This window comes from Macaca nemestrina, chromosome 2 (genome assembly GCF_043159975.1).
Source record: "Macaca nemestrina isolate mMacNem1 chromosome 2, mMacNem.hap1, whole genome shotgun sequence".
NCBI lineage: Eukaryota > Metazoa > Chordata > Mammalia > Primates > Cercopithecidae > Macaca > Macaca nemestrina.
This window is the reverse complement of record NC_092126.1, coordinates 186,390,970-186,406,648: the sequence shown is the minus strand read 5'-3', so window position 1 is coordinate 186,406,648 and position 15,679 is coordinate 186,390,970. Positions and strand designations below refer to the sequence as shown.

The window sequence follows — 15,679 nt, the reverse complement described above, 5'->3', positions numbered from 1 at the left end:
ATCTCTTGGACATATTGATATTATTTCCTTTGGATATATACTTAGAAGTAGGATTGCTGGATCATGTGGTAGTTTTATTTTTAATATTTTGAAGAATTTCCATACCGTTTTTCATAATGATTTATTAATTTACACTTCTACCACAGTTTTCAACAGTTACTTTTTCTCCACATTCTTGTCAACACTTGTCTTTTGTCTTTTTGGTAATAGCCCTTTTAACCCCATGAAGTAATGTCTCACTATAGTTTTAATTGTGTTTTCCTGATGATCAGTGATGTTGCACGTGTTTCATACACCTGTTGGCCATTTGTATGTCTTCTTGGGAAAAATATCTTCTGAGGTCCTTTGCCCATTTTTAATTGAGTCGTTTGTTTCCTTACTATTGAGTTGTTTGAGTTCCTTAGATATTTTGGATATTAACCTCTTATAAGATGTATGGTTTGCAAATTTTTTCTCCCATTCTATAGGTTCCTTCTTCATTCTGTTGATTGCTTCCTTTGCAGTGTGCAAGATTATTAGTACGAGGTAATCCCATTTGTCTATTTTTGCTTTTGTCTCTTGTGTTTTTGAGGTCTTAGCTATAAAATATTTGCCTAAACCAATGTCCTAAAAAATTTCCCCGCTGTTTCCTTCTAGGAGTTTTAAAGTTTCAGTATGTTTACATCTTTATTTCATTTTGAGTTGATATTTGTATATTGAGTGAGATGAGGGACTAATTTCATTCTTCTGTATGTGAATTTTCAGATTTCCCAGCACCGTTTATTGGAGAGATTATCTTTTCCTCATTATGTGTTCTTGGCACCTTTGTCAAAGATTGATTGACTGTTAACGAATGGATTTATTTCTGAGCTTGCTGTTGTGTTCCATTGGTCTATGTGTCTGTTGTAATGCCAGTACCATGCTGTTTTGATTACTTTATCTTTGAATGAAGGTTGTGATCTTAGCTGTATTTGTTTGCAAGCAACTGTGCATCTAAATCTCACAAGATTTCTTACACTAGATATGAATTTGGTCATAACAAGAAACCAAGTATGAATGGTGCAGCATAATTATTTTATTCTTAAAAAACAAATCAAAATATATTTCTTATATGTGGTAGTTCATATACAAAGAACTCTGTATTATTTGTTGCTATATTCAATTCCTTTAGTGTTTGGCATGATGTAATAGTGCAATGAATATGTCTCTAAAATCATCCACTGAAAAGAGAATTATATTTTGTAAACTTCCTTTTGATCTTCAAATACTATTTGAAATAACTAGCTACTAAGAGTTGAAATTCATTAATTTGAATGAAATCATTAAATGATTATATTTCATTAAGATTTAATTTTTACTGAAGCCAGAGCAACTTTATATACAAAAGATTATTTCAAAGTCTTCTGGTGCTTTGGAACTTATTTCAGAGCATCTGCCAACTTCTGATTCAGAATGTTATATAATCTGTGTGCATATTACCAAGACATGTGATTGAATATTATTTGTCTTCTTTTTCCATACTTTTGCCTTCTGGTTCAGTTTTGGAGCCTTTCATTGATAAATATTCTATAATCAGAATTTATTTTATTTGAAAAACACCTTAAAAACTACCTATCTCGTCAACTGTCTAATGTGTACGGTATGTTTGACAAATGTTCATTCAAACTGTGCTTAAACTTTTGGAGACTGATAATTCCCACTTTTTTGAAATATCTCAATATAAAGATCTTACCTAACATACATCTTCTCTTGCCTAGTCTTAACACATTAGTTCCTTTTCTGTTTTTTTGCTAAATAGTTTCCAGTTTCCTCACCATATTCATTTCAGTTTGAATACCTACTAGGATCCATTTGCATAGGGTATAACCTGTATATTTGAGAATCACACAAACATGGCTTAAAGTCCTATTTCCAGCATAGTACCCGTGATCTTGGGAAAATTGCTTAACTTCCTGAATATTAATTTTTGCATCTGTAAATGCTACTAGCAGCAAATATAGAGGCTATTGTGAGGACTAAGTTAAAAAGTGTCCAAAATATTCTGTAAAATACTCTCGTAATTTAACATATTTTCATTTCCTTCTCTGATTTCCTATGTTTACTAACAGATCAATACCATCTCTTCAAATGTTCTAGATACTGCTAAGTAACACGAAGATTGCTTCAGCTTTCTGGCAGTCTTTTGGGCTATTTACTCACAAGATTCTATCAAGAAAAAATTAAATCATTTTTGTACAAGAAATGCTAGCCTTCCTATCAATACCATATATATATTTGGGCCCAGCTGGTTAAGCCATGTCTTAGAAATTTATTGAGTCAGCCAGTGTGTTACCCAGGCTCCCAATTTGTCTGTTGCCAACTTGATTATCACTTCCCATGAATCAGTGACAAAACACTGAAACAAAGTAGGACAGGAGCAGACTCAAACCAGGCTACTAAGAAACTATGCACTAAATCATTACTTGGCACACTTCATTCATACAACTGCTTCCAATTCATCTCACGTTACCAGGATCTAACGGATATTTCTCTAGTGTCAGATATTTCTCTAGCCGTCTGTGAGTTGCCTTACAGGAAGAGGGCTAAAATCCAAAGAGCAAATCAGTAGGTGAAAAAAAAAAAAAAAAATGGAATTGGAGATGATGAGACAGAAAAGCAGGAGGATTCTGAGTGATTACTATGAATGAAGAAATGGAAGTATTAATACTTTTGCTTTGCCTGTGTAAATGGAGTTGTCTGAACTTACGGAAAAGGCAGACACAGAATCAACATATAACATTTGCTCAGGTTTTTGTGTTATTTTAGTTTTTTACTTTAATCTGTCAAATAGTTTTTGGTAAACTCTGTTGGATGCTTGTTTTTCTTCTTCCTCTGCAGAAGCTCAAATATTCATATGTGCTATGCAATTTCATTCAGGATCAGTATTAACCCAGTTTTAAAAATTCACCTTTGCCCTCCTTTTGAATGCTGAGACTCATTTGCTGACTTCTGGAGTTGCAGCCTTGTCTCATTATTTCCCAAAAATCATTGATAATATCACATGCAATTTTCCTTATAACACTGGAATATAGTTTGTGTGAGAAAACTTGAACTAAAGAAGTTAGTTGTCTTCTTATGATTCCTTACTCATTTGGAGCTCAGATTTCTTGTAGGTCAATGTATCTCTTTGGTTCAAAAATTATTCTTTCTACTGATTAACCAAATATGAATTTAGATGCTTCACTTCTTTTTAATTTCATAAAAATTAGCACCTTAGTGGTGTGTGCCTACCCTATTTCAAATTTATCATCTGTATATTTTTAAGATAAATCATAACAAAATTATTACTCTTCTAGAAACAGTAATTCTTCTTAGAAACTCAGTACAAGTAAGTTTTATAAAACTTGTGCAATTTTTTTTTTAATTTAAAAGTTTTTAAAACTTTGTGTGGCTATTGATTGTACTTAGAGTAACCCATATTTGCATGATTAGGGAAGTACAAAAGCTTAAAAATTAACCACTTCACTGGTAACGTAGAAAAGCAAGTTGATAATGGACTGAGTCACTTCTTCTTGTAGGCAACTGCTAACATGAGGAATAGGTTTTTAAAAATTTAATTTCTGGGCCGGCGGCGGTGGCTCAAGCCTGTAATCCCAGCACTTTGGGAGGCCGAGACGGGCGGATCACGAGGTCAGGAGATCAGGACCATCCTGGCTAACACGGTGAAACCCCGTCTCTACTAAAAAATACAAAAAACTAGCCGGGCAAGGTGGTGGGCGCCTGTAGTCCCAGCTACTCGGGAGGCTGAGGCAGGAGAATGGCATGAACCCGGGAGGCGGAGCTTGCAGTGAGCTGAGATCCGGCCACTGCACTCCAGCCTGGGCGACAGAGTGAGACTCCGTCTCAAAAAATAATAATAATAATAATAAAAATAAAAATTTAATTTCTTAGTTAAAAAAATGGGTTACTTAAAAGAGTGTTACTTGTCATGTATATGTTTTTTAAAATTCCTAGTTCTCTTTTATGTTTTGTCTCATAACTTATCCTTAAGCTGACCAAAATAATTCAAATGTGTTGAAAAGAATGTTATTTTATAGATCATAACACCATGACTCTATGGTCTGGTGGGATATGTGAATACAATGATGAGTATATTTCTTTCCTTTTAACTAACCAAATAAGGTTTTTGGGAATTCATGCTATATTAAAAAGTATAAACATAAATAATGTTATAGTGTAAATAAAATAATGTTATAGTGTAAATAAAAATAAACACTGGCTTCTAAATAATATTTAATATATAGAAAAATTAATATTGAGATGATAAATGCTTTTTAGTATTTTTTGGTGAAACAGATTCAGGAATGTTATGTCCTGCCAAGATCACACAGCTATTGAGAGAAAGCAGAATTAAATAAAATCCATATCCTTTTCAATATAATTAAGTGCTTCAAATGGAAGATATACCAGTTTCTCTCTTCCCACTGTCTCCTAAAGTATGAAACCTGTCAATACCACCCAAACTCATATTATTTTAAGAAAGTGTTTCCAATTATTTTGATATTGGAATCCTTTAGACAATCTAGTTACAAAAACTGTGTACCCTTTCTTCAGAAAAATTTATGACTGCCCATTCACAAGCTGCATTTAAGTAGTAACCAGCTGGGTGGTTGTCTAAAATGCTAATGTAAGAGTGGCACTAAAATGACAGTAGAAATATGTTGAGATAGAAGAGATTGTCTTACAGGAATTTTTCTTAGAGATAATCTTATATATAACTGGAAGTTTTATTTTCAAAAGCCTCTTGGGATGGAAGAGGTGAACTAAAAAATTAGGGCTTCCTCTCACTCACATGTCACTTTGGTGTACATTCCTACTTTCAGGTGGATTCAGTTATTGGACTGCTTCAGACTCCAAATACAAACTGTTTTTACAAAACCACTTGTCGATTTGGCTGGGTTGGCTGGGTGCCATTGTTGCCATGTGATGGAGACCTTGCTCAAAGGCAGACACTCATGGAGCGCTATAGGGCTATATAACTGCTTTCCCAAGAGGTTGCATCCAGTTAACCGCAAGGTTTAATTTTTACTGAAAGAAGTATGTTAGTGTTGTAGGGCTGTAATCCAGAATAAAAGATAAAGGATGACTGTTGCTCCCAGTGTCCCCATTTCTTTACTTTTCCTAAAGCAAAGTGATCTGCTCCAGTTCTAAAAACAATGCTGGACAGATAAATTGAGAATATATTGAGGAACACCAAGTCACCAGCCTACTCTGCTTTTGAAACTGTATGGGATGCTTAGGTGTCTTGGTCTGGTCCCCCATATTCATCACATATCTTCCACACATTTTCAGGGAATTTATAACCACTTGATGCCTATAGATGTTATTGCCTATGTCTTCATTAATTATTTATTCAATGAGGACATACTTGATTTGTTTTATGCGACCACCAGAGCAGGCACCAGAGAAAAGACAAGTAGGCAAGGTAAAAAAGAAACTTTATTAGCTAGCCAATGTGAAGGAAGAAAGGGCGAAGTTCACCGGTCTCCGGCAGTGGAGGCCAAGGAAGTCGCTTCGGCGTTCTCGGGCGAGGTTCCTAGGTCCGCATATGAGGAGGGGCGGAGGAAGTTCGCGCTAGGCGCCTGCCGGGAGCGGCTTTTCTGTCTAAGGCTTGGGAGTGGGAGGGCAATAGGTGGGACACGGGCGTGTCGGGGGCGTTCCGTAGGTGCGGCCAGGTAAGTTTCGGCTTGCGCCATGTTGCGCCTGCGCAGTTGGTCTGTATTGTTCCCCGGCGCGGGCTGCATTTTCCCGTGCGCAGGTAAGTTGGTGATGAAGAACCCGGAAATGCGCCATCTTAGTCGTCTTTGTCCTCTTCCCCCGTCCAGACAATACTGTGCCAGAAATTAAACCTGTTTACATATGTGCCCTCAATAACAAGTACAGTGGAATGATTACCATATTTGATAATATTACATTTGGGTTAAAATCTAGAATACTATTAAAATTCACACAAAGCCATGATACATATTTTGAAAAAAAACACAAAGAATTAGAAACTTCAGTTTGGTTAGCTCTCATTTGAGCTAGTATCAGTTGCTTCTATGGTATCAACAATCATTGTGCTTGACAAGGACATCAGCTTGAATTTTGCATGTCTTTGTACGTTAACAATATCATCTCAATGACACACAATCATAAAATTAAATGCCTACAGTTTTCTATTGAATTACACACCTGTTGTTATACACCATGTTGCTTTGGTAAACATGGAAATCTATTGATTTTATATGTTCCATTTTTCTACTGAGTAGATGATCCTTTTATAAATCAAAATGTATTTTAATAGAAAGAAAAAAACACTACAAATATCTTTGGGCCTATAGAATTCTCTTGGTATCGGGGAAATTGAGTGATTCATTCTGAACTTGTACATATTTCATTGCTGAATACTTATCAATGATAAAAAGCTGAAAGATTACAAAAGATTGTATCATCCAGATAGAGAATGTGTTTTTGTCACCAAGAGCCTTAAAAGTCACTTCTGAAGAATGTTAATCATATGGAATTCTTTATATACAAGCCAGTGAAAGTAGAAAATCCATAACCTATTTATATGATTAAAATATTAAATATAAACATGTATGTGTATTAAATATATGTATGATATGTTGATAAGGCAAATCCTATTATTTTATGAAAAATAAAAGAGGTCATGAGGTTATTTAATGTTGGAATGTTTGAAAAAATATTTATAATAACACTTTTGTTTAGATCTCTTTGTATACAAAGTTTGTCCTTATATATATGCTTATTTCTTCTCAGAATATTATTTTATCTGATTTATATATAGTTATAACCTATGCTGCTTTTAGGTTTATCAAAGAGAATTCTAATATATGTGACTTTCATTTCATCACTTATCCAAGGGTAAATGAAAATCATAAATTAGATACAATCTATAATATTTTTGTCAGTTTAAAAATGTAAAATAATAGCACATGTAATGGTACTATTATTTGTGTTACACTTGAGTTGCACTGCAGCATTATTTTCTTTAAAAATTCAGTAATGTATTTAAAAATGTACATGTGCTGCCACAATATTTTTCCATGGTTAATTATTCATGTATACGATAGCGTAGTTTCTCGCCTTTTTTGTTCACTGTATATTAGTACTCCAAGTAAGGATTTTTTCTGCCTTAAGCAGCATTCCAGTTTGGTCCATATAATACTAGGATTATTGGTATCAACACCTGTCCTTCCCTTAAATTTAGGGAATTTAAGCCAATAAGCTACTCCCGTAGAAATGTGAAATTAGGAGCAAAGACACTTTGGTGATATATGTGTGGGTCCTGGAAATGTTAAATCATGTAGAGATGGAGCTGGAACAGCCCTTTTCAGGCATGCGTATAAATGTTAAGTTAATAGAGAAAACAGTCATCAAACAGAATCAAAAGGATAGTTTGAATTCATAGAGAGAAAGGGTCAATAGACTGTTGTGGACTAGAGAAACAATTGTACTGAAATCAGTTTGTTTCACTTTACAGAAACCAATTGCTAAATTTTCAGGAATTTTTGCATCTGGAGTGGCTTCAAGTGGTCAAGTGACTTGAAATCAGTCATAGTGATGTACTTACACCATGGAACTTAGAGGATGCTCCAAATCAGGGCCTCCTGTCCCTGAGAGTTGTTAAACATTGAGCAGCATACACTGCCAGAGAGGCAGAGAGAGACAGAGAGAGAGAGAGAGAGATCTCCTGAGTAGTTTCTCTGATCCTTGACAGATTCCCAGTTCCCAGCACTAAATCCGTGAGAACCAGCAATGCTTTATTTCTATGAAATTCATTTGTATCCTGTTAATAAACCAATATTTATGTTCTGCTCATTTAGTTCCCACAAAAAAATTAACCAATTGCTGCAATTCTAATCAATGTAATTGGACGCAAGAAAACAGGATTGTAACTTATCATATACATGTGAAGTGCTTTATATGTATATGCCGAAGTCTGTTTCTTTATTGACCCCATATAGTTTAGAATCAATCCCAAATAACATTTAATGTCAACTATGTTGACACCATAGCGAGACATCTTTTTCCATATGCATTTTAGTGTTGATCTGATCATCACCAAGAGGAAAATTAGGGAGGAAAAAAGACAATAAATTCAGTATCTTAAAAGATAAATTTAAGTATTTTATTAAGGATTTTGCATTTTTAAATATAGAGTTGTGATCAATTTTGGCCATCACAGGCATGCGGAAAAGTTTGCCCGGAATGATTAGAGAGGCATTCTGTTTAAAAATAAATAAATAAATAAATAAATAAATTTAAAAAGTAAGATGTTAACCTGGATTACCTTTCTCAATTTTTTCCTAGTCTTGCGTTCACCACTTACTCTAATATCTTTAAGATTAGAGCGAGGTTAATAAATACCTTGTCACAAATTACCTTAAGCAGACTCACTGGTGGATGTTATTTTGAAGACAGGCAGCCACTCTTCCTTGTGTCTATCCCATCCCAACCTCGTCGGAGCTTCTAGATATAGAAAAATGCAAAATTCAGTGATTCTGAGACAGTCCCACTCATCTTGGCAAGATAAATGCAGCAATGTGTGCTTAACCCTAAGAGTTACTAAAGCCTAGTAACAGCCACAGGGGATGCTTCTGCCCGTCATTATTGACCTCAGACATTTTAAGGTTAGTTATCAAATGCCAGCAAGGGGCATGAGCAATTCCAGATCTTTTTTTTGACTTGCTAGAAGCATAATTACTAAAATACAGTGACTGGCCCACTTTTTTTAAGGCCTCACAAATTTTAATTGGGAGCAGCTTGACCCCCCAAGTACCAAAGGAAGGATTTTATCTCATAGCAAAAAATCAAGCAATATTACTTAGAGAAATGCAGGATATCATAAAGGACTCTTACAAACATACATGCCTTTGGGCTATCAGATTTAAAGACAGAAGAAACTAATGCCCTGCTTGTTTTGTGTTTGTTTAGGAAATGCCACTAGAAGGCACATTGTTTTCCTCTTTGAACTAAATGTCTTAAGCTGTTTCAGGACAGGCATTAACCTTTAGCTAAGAAAGAATTTATTTAGGATATATATTGAAACACGCTTCTATTGATTGTTTCTGGCATATTGCATTAAGTACAGAATATTTTTATAGAAGAAGCTCACTCAGTTCAACAAGGCTTTTTTTTTCCAGTTATGCTAATATGAAATTGAAATATTCTACTACCATATTAATAAATAGAAATATTTCTATAAAATTTAAGATCACATCTGTCATCACTATATGTATTTTGGATTTCTTTTTCCCTGGAATGCAAGAATAAGTGCAGATATTCATTGAGAGGAAACATGGAGCTGTTTTGATTTGTCTCTGGCTTGTAACAATTAGAGCAAATTATTTTTTGGTATCTTAATTTTTCTAAATTTAGAATAGTTACCAGATTATTCTCTCCTGCTTCCAAGAGAAATAGAAAAATGACTAAAAATTCTTAGAATTATGTGGATAAATTTATAAATGATTGAAATAAAATAAATATTTTCAGACAATAATACTCAAACAGGTGTTTGATTATTAATTAAATTACAGGTTGCTGACTAAATAGCCCGGAAGATAGTCTCAAAAACACACACACCCTTCTTTCACTGAATTTCAAACCTAGTTTTAAATGCTTTCAGATTGTTTTAGAGTATTCCTTTTATTGTAAAAGGACAAAAGTAAAGACCATTGATGTAGTTTGTCTTTGTAGAAGACTGAGAAATGGCTTCAATCAGAGACACACATCCCACTGTGCTTTGGTTTAGTGAATAGATTACAAAATGAGACTTATTCAAGATCAAATGGCAAGGAGGCTAGCGTTCAAGTCTGTGATTACAAGACAAAAGCCTATCTTGATGCAGATATGCGATTTCCTACTACTTTAGAAGGCAATTTGTTAGCCTTCACAGCATTGCTGGGCTCTTAAACATTTGGAAAGTTACTGCAGTTTCTTTCCTTGACCTAGGCTTGGGACTTATCGATTTAGACCTACTGGCCGTATTAACAAGTTATTACCCCCACCCGATTCTAACGGCCAGGGGATTGTAGTTCTCTTGAATCAGAATCCACAACACGGAACTGGCAGCTTGGAGCACAGCCCAGGATAGCTAACTGCAGGTGTGAGGCTTCAGCCCGCATTCTCCCAGTGCAGAAGAAAACAGTAATTTTCCCACTTTTCTGAACAGCAGTTTCAATCCAACAAGCAAAATGAAAAAGTAAAATTTATCCAAGACTTCTTGGCATTTAGCACAAATGACAATATAACTCCACAAAACTACCTCCAAATAATCACATGAAGAAGCATAGTAAGAAACAATTTATAAATGTGTCACTACTAAATAGTTTTCTCCTAGGATTTTAGATATGCCACACCAAAAGATGACAAATTCATTCCCATTACACTCAAATAACTGCTACTAGGTTCTTATGAATGTTACATTTGTTCTCCTTTGTACTCTGCACTAAGGAATGATGGAAACTCAGAGACTTTACCTGTGTTAAAAAAAAAAAAGGATTTGAAGTAGTAATACAGGAGAACATAATTAAATTCATTTGAACTAAAACTAGCTTATTAATTCAGTTCTGCAGATGTTTAAATGATCAATATTAGTTTATTAAAAACCACTACAGTAAGAACATAAAGAGGATGGACCAATGGAAGGAGGCAAAGGGAGAAGGCAAAAAAAAAAAAAGAAAAAGAAAAAGGAAAACACTTAAATCTAATTGGGAAACGAAAGAAAAAATTAAAACTTAAGCATACGATAATAAACAAGGAAAAAGACTGCAGGGTAGGGAGAAATAACTTTTTCTCACCCATCCTAGATTCATGACTGAGGTCCCTAGAACAAAAAACAGATTAACAAGAGAAAAACATACAAATTCATTTAATAGGTTTTACATGACACAGAAGCCTTCTTAAGGAAATAAAGACCCAAGCAATAGTTAAACTTGTGTATTTTTATGTTAAGTTTGCTGAGAGTGGACAGCAGTCAGGGAGAAATGTAATTATACAAAGGGATATGATCTAATGGTAATAAACTGGGAGGGAACTTTGCAAGACCTTTACTCTGTACTTCTGTGTCTTCACTGATAAGGATGTTCCTTTCCTCCAGGTAGAGGGTGGGCACCTCTCAAATGAAGCTCTTATGATCTTCTTCAAGGGATGTTCAGGAAATTCTTCCAAGGTTTTATGACCTGCTTCATGGGAAAAGGGCTGGGGCAAGAGAATGAACTTCCTGGCTGGGCACGTTGGCTAACGCCTCTAATCTCAGCACTTTGGGAGGCCAAGGCGGTCAGATCATCTGAGGTCAGGAGTTCCGATACCAGCCTGGTCAACATGGCGAAACCCCGTCTCTACTAAAAATACAAAAATTAGCTGAGCGCGGTGGTGCATGCCTGTAGTTCCAGCTACTTAGGAGGCTGACACTGGAGAATCATTTGAACCTGGGAGGCAGAGGTGAGCCAAAATCGCCCCTCTGCACTCCAACCTGGGTGACAGAGCAAGACTCTGAAAAAAAAAAAAAAAAAGAATGAACTTCCTGCTTCTCCTGTTTTCTCAAATTCTTTAGCTTCCTGGGTGCCATATTTGGAAATAGTGTGTCCTGAATCCCATCAGGGCAATTCTGTGGTGATCTGGATGAAAGAGCTGTGAAATTCAATATTTAATTTTTTTCTTATTTTAGTAGCTTTAGGAGTACAAACGACTTTTAGTTACATAGATGTATAGACATGAAGTCTGGGATTTTAGTGCACCTATCACCTGAGTAGTGTACACTGTACCCAGTAGGTAGTTTTTCATCTCTCGTCCCCCTCTCAACCTCGCCCCTTCTGAGTCTCCAGTGTCCGTTATACCACTCTATATGTCTTTGCATACCCGTAGCTCAGCTCCTACTTACAAGTGAGAACATGCAGTATTTGGTTTCTGATTCCTGAGTTACTTCACCTAAAATAATGCTCTCCAGTACCATGCAAGTTGCTGCAAAAGGCGTGATTTTATTCTTTTTGTGGCTGAGTAGAATTCTATGGTATATATGTACCATATTTATCAATTGATGGGCAATTAGACTGAATCCATATATTTACACTTGTAAATTATGCTGTTATAAACACATGCATGCTAGTGTCTTTCTGACATTGTGACTTCTTTTCCTTTCGGTAGGGACCAGTAGTGGGATTGCTGGGTCGAATGTTGGATCTACTTTTAGCTTTTAGTTTTCTCTTAGGCCTATCTGTTCGATTATAATACTGGATATTTAGCTTTTTGGGCATAGAAACATTCTAAACTCTAGACACTGAAAAATGTACATTTTGGGTTTTTTTTTTTTTTTTTTTTTGGAGACAGTATCTCACTCTGTTGCCCTGTCACCTATACTGGAGTTCAGTAGCACGATCTCAGCTCACTGCAACCTCCACCTCCCGGGTTCAAGTGATTCTCATGTGTCAACCTCTTGAGTAGCTGGAACCGCAGGCACAGAGCCACCATGCCTGGCTAATTTTGGTATTTTTAGTAGAGAGAGGGTTTTGCTATGTATGTTAGCCAGGCTAGTCTTGAACTTCTGGCCTCAACTGATCTGCCCAACTGCCCAAAGTGGTAGGATTACAGGCCACCACCGGTGCCTGACCCTATTTTTAGGTATTTTTACACTTTTCTTTCTTCTACTACCTGAATTTTTATGTCTTTTGTGTTTTTTTGGGTTTTTTTTTTTTTTTGTGAGACAAGGTCTCCCTTTGTCACCCAGGCTGAAGTGCAGTGGTGTGACCTCAGCTCTCTGCATCCTTTGCCTCCTAGACTCTAATGATTCTCCCACCTCAGACTCCCAAATGGCTGGGACTACAGGTGTGCACCACCACACCCAGCTGATTAATGTATTTTTTGTAGAGATGGGATTTCATCATGTTGCCCAAGCTGGTTTAGAAGTGCCCATCTTGGCCTCTGAAAGTGCTGGGATTATAGGCGTGAGCCACCGTACCCAACCCAGTCCTCATTAGAATCACCTGTCTATAATAACAGAGACATCACTTCCTTTGTGTAAAAAGTACAGTAGTGGGGCCAGGCGCAGTGGCTCATGCTTGTAATCCCAGCACTTTGGGAGGCCGAGGCGGGCGGATCACAAGCTCAGGAGATCGAGACCATCCTGGCTAACGTGGTGAAACCCCGTCTCTACCAAGAACACATGAAAAAATTAGCCAGGCGTGGTGGTGGGCACCTGTAGTCCCAGCTACCTGGGAGGCTAGGGAGGAGAATGGCGTGAACCCAGGAGGCGGAGCTTGCAGTGAGGAAAAAAAAAAAAAGTAACAGTGGTAAATTCTGTGTTAATTATGTGCATTACTGTTAAAAACAATTTTTTCTAACACTTGTTAAAACAGTAAGGCAGACTTTATTCAGGATTATAGTAATAGGTGTAGGAATACTGCAGTGGAGTTTTGCAGTAGGGGAGAGAGACTGGGCTCAACTCTATAGACAAGAAATAAGGGAATTCTTAGCCAAGGGAGAGCAGGGTTGGGGAGTTGGTGGATGTAAAATTGCTAATCAAGTAGAGTAATTCTTGCTGAACTGACCTATCAGGATTTCCACAGAAGGCAGGTCAGGGTGATCAGATATTGCCTGAGAGACAGTGAGAGATGAGGGATTTGGGCAGATATTGAAGACTATCAGATATTGAGGGTGGGCCATTCTGGCTAAACTGATACAGCATTCTTGCTACAATTGGGTTCTTGAGAAAATGCCCTGGTGGAGCTCAAGGAGCTTAACTAGAGTTCGGTCAAGGAATAGTCTTTGTACAAACTAAAATGGAACTTCAAGGTCTCTCATATGATCAAAATAAATATTATTAAGTATCTGTCAAAGTGCATTTTGTTGGTAAAATTATTTCTTTTTTTCTCGGGTGGTGGTAGTGACAGTACATGGAACTATCACTCATTTCTGATATCGACCTTTGATATTTTCTCTCTTGGGTTATGCACATGTCTGCAGTATTCTGGGTACCCTTTCTACATCCTCTTACCATCTCAGGGTTGTTTTTTTGTCTTTTTCTTCATTTGTTCTCTAGTTACCATCTGCCAAACTGGATTTCACAATTCTTCTACATATGGTAGTTAAATTCAATTTGCTTTTATTGTAAATTGGTTTGGTCATAATTCAGGTTTAATCCAGTTTTTATAGGATCCTGTTAATGATTTTGTTTTTTTAATATCTATATTCTATTTAATTATACAAATATTTCTAATTGACACATTTTATGACTGTCCTGAATGCTATTTTTGTCATTTTTCTGCACCTGTTAAAATATATCCATTTCCTTAAACAGACTTTACAGCCTGAATTACAAAATTTCCACTTATACACATCCTAATTTGTTTGCTAGCCTATTGATACATCTTTCCAGTTAGACAGGTTCTTTAGCTATTCTCATGCCAATATGCACATTAATTCATTAGACATTAGGGGAATATTAAGGAATGTAGACTTGAATAATTGGATTATATAAAACTTCTAACAAGACTATGCTTATTCTAAGCTATGTGTACTTACCTAGATCTGTTAAAAGTGAAATACTTTTCACTTATTCTACCGTGATTCACCCTTATTATAAACAAACTATATTTCCATCCTAGTGAGAAGAGCTAAATTTGTATTTTGGATGATATGTTGCTGAAGAAATTATTATAGTTATAATTATTGTATTGTAACCATTCCTGTGCCATTTAATTGACACAAAGTGATCTTTAATCATTCAGCAGTTAATTCTTTCATTATTCCATCAGGAAAAATCAATAGTGCAGTTGATTTATAGCTGTAGAAACTCTGATTCTACAGTGGCAGATTAAAATTGCCATAGCAGAGAAGAAAAAGAACTCATATTTAGAACTCGTATTTAGAAAAGGGAAATTAATTCTGCAAATGCATGCTTTGCTTAATTTTTAGATATATAATGTAAAATATACAAAAGTCTACATTATATGAATGTATACAGTGGTATGTATGGAGATTTTTGAAATATAAATGGTAGTAATGTATGCATGGGTTCATATAGAAATAAATGGATGGATAGATGATAGAAGATAGAGAGACAGACAGATACCTAATACACCCTTGTCAATATCCCCCAAAGTACTGTATAAAAGATAGGAACAGATCAAGGCATACTTAGAATATTCCTTAGTCATAATAATAGTTAAATTGAACCAAAGCAGTAACAAATGTAAAACAATTGTAATAGGAGTTTTTTCGTGCCAGATTTGTTAGTAAAATAATAAGTAAGTATGAGGTATTGGAAAAATCTGTGAATTTTTATTATATTTATTTCTTGCATAATATTTATCACAGTTACTTCATTCTTCCAAGAAAGGATAATTATGTTCACAAGACCTTATTTACAAGTGGATGACTAAAAATGACCCGAACAGATGCCTTGTGTATTATCTAGGCAGTCTGCCAAGAAATTGGCCACAGCAGAAAGGATCAGAAAGTTCCCACTCAGTCCAGACATGTAGAGTAATACACATTTTCATCTTGCTGTACTGTTACTGCTAAAAATAATAAGCTGGAAACTTTTGATCTTGATCAAGCTGTTTGGCTGTCTGTTTATACATTATTATACAGGTTGTATGTTAGGAAGTCAGCCACAGCAGGCAAACAGCCTTTTATGGTTTCAATCATAACCTAAATG

General features: G+C 35.7%; 1 protein-coding gene across 8 annotated transcripts in view; it reads left to right on the top strand.

The window, feature by feature from the left end:
- Positions 1 to 15,679, top strand: part of LOC105477433 (EPH receptor A6) — a 950,680-nt gene that overhangs the window by 297,003 nt on the left and 637,998 nt on the right. The window lies entirely within an intron of this gene.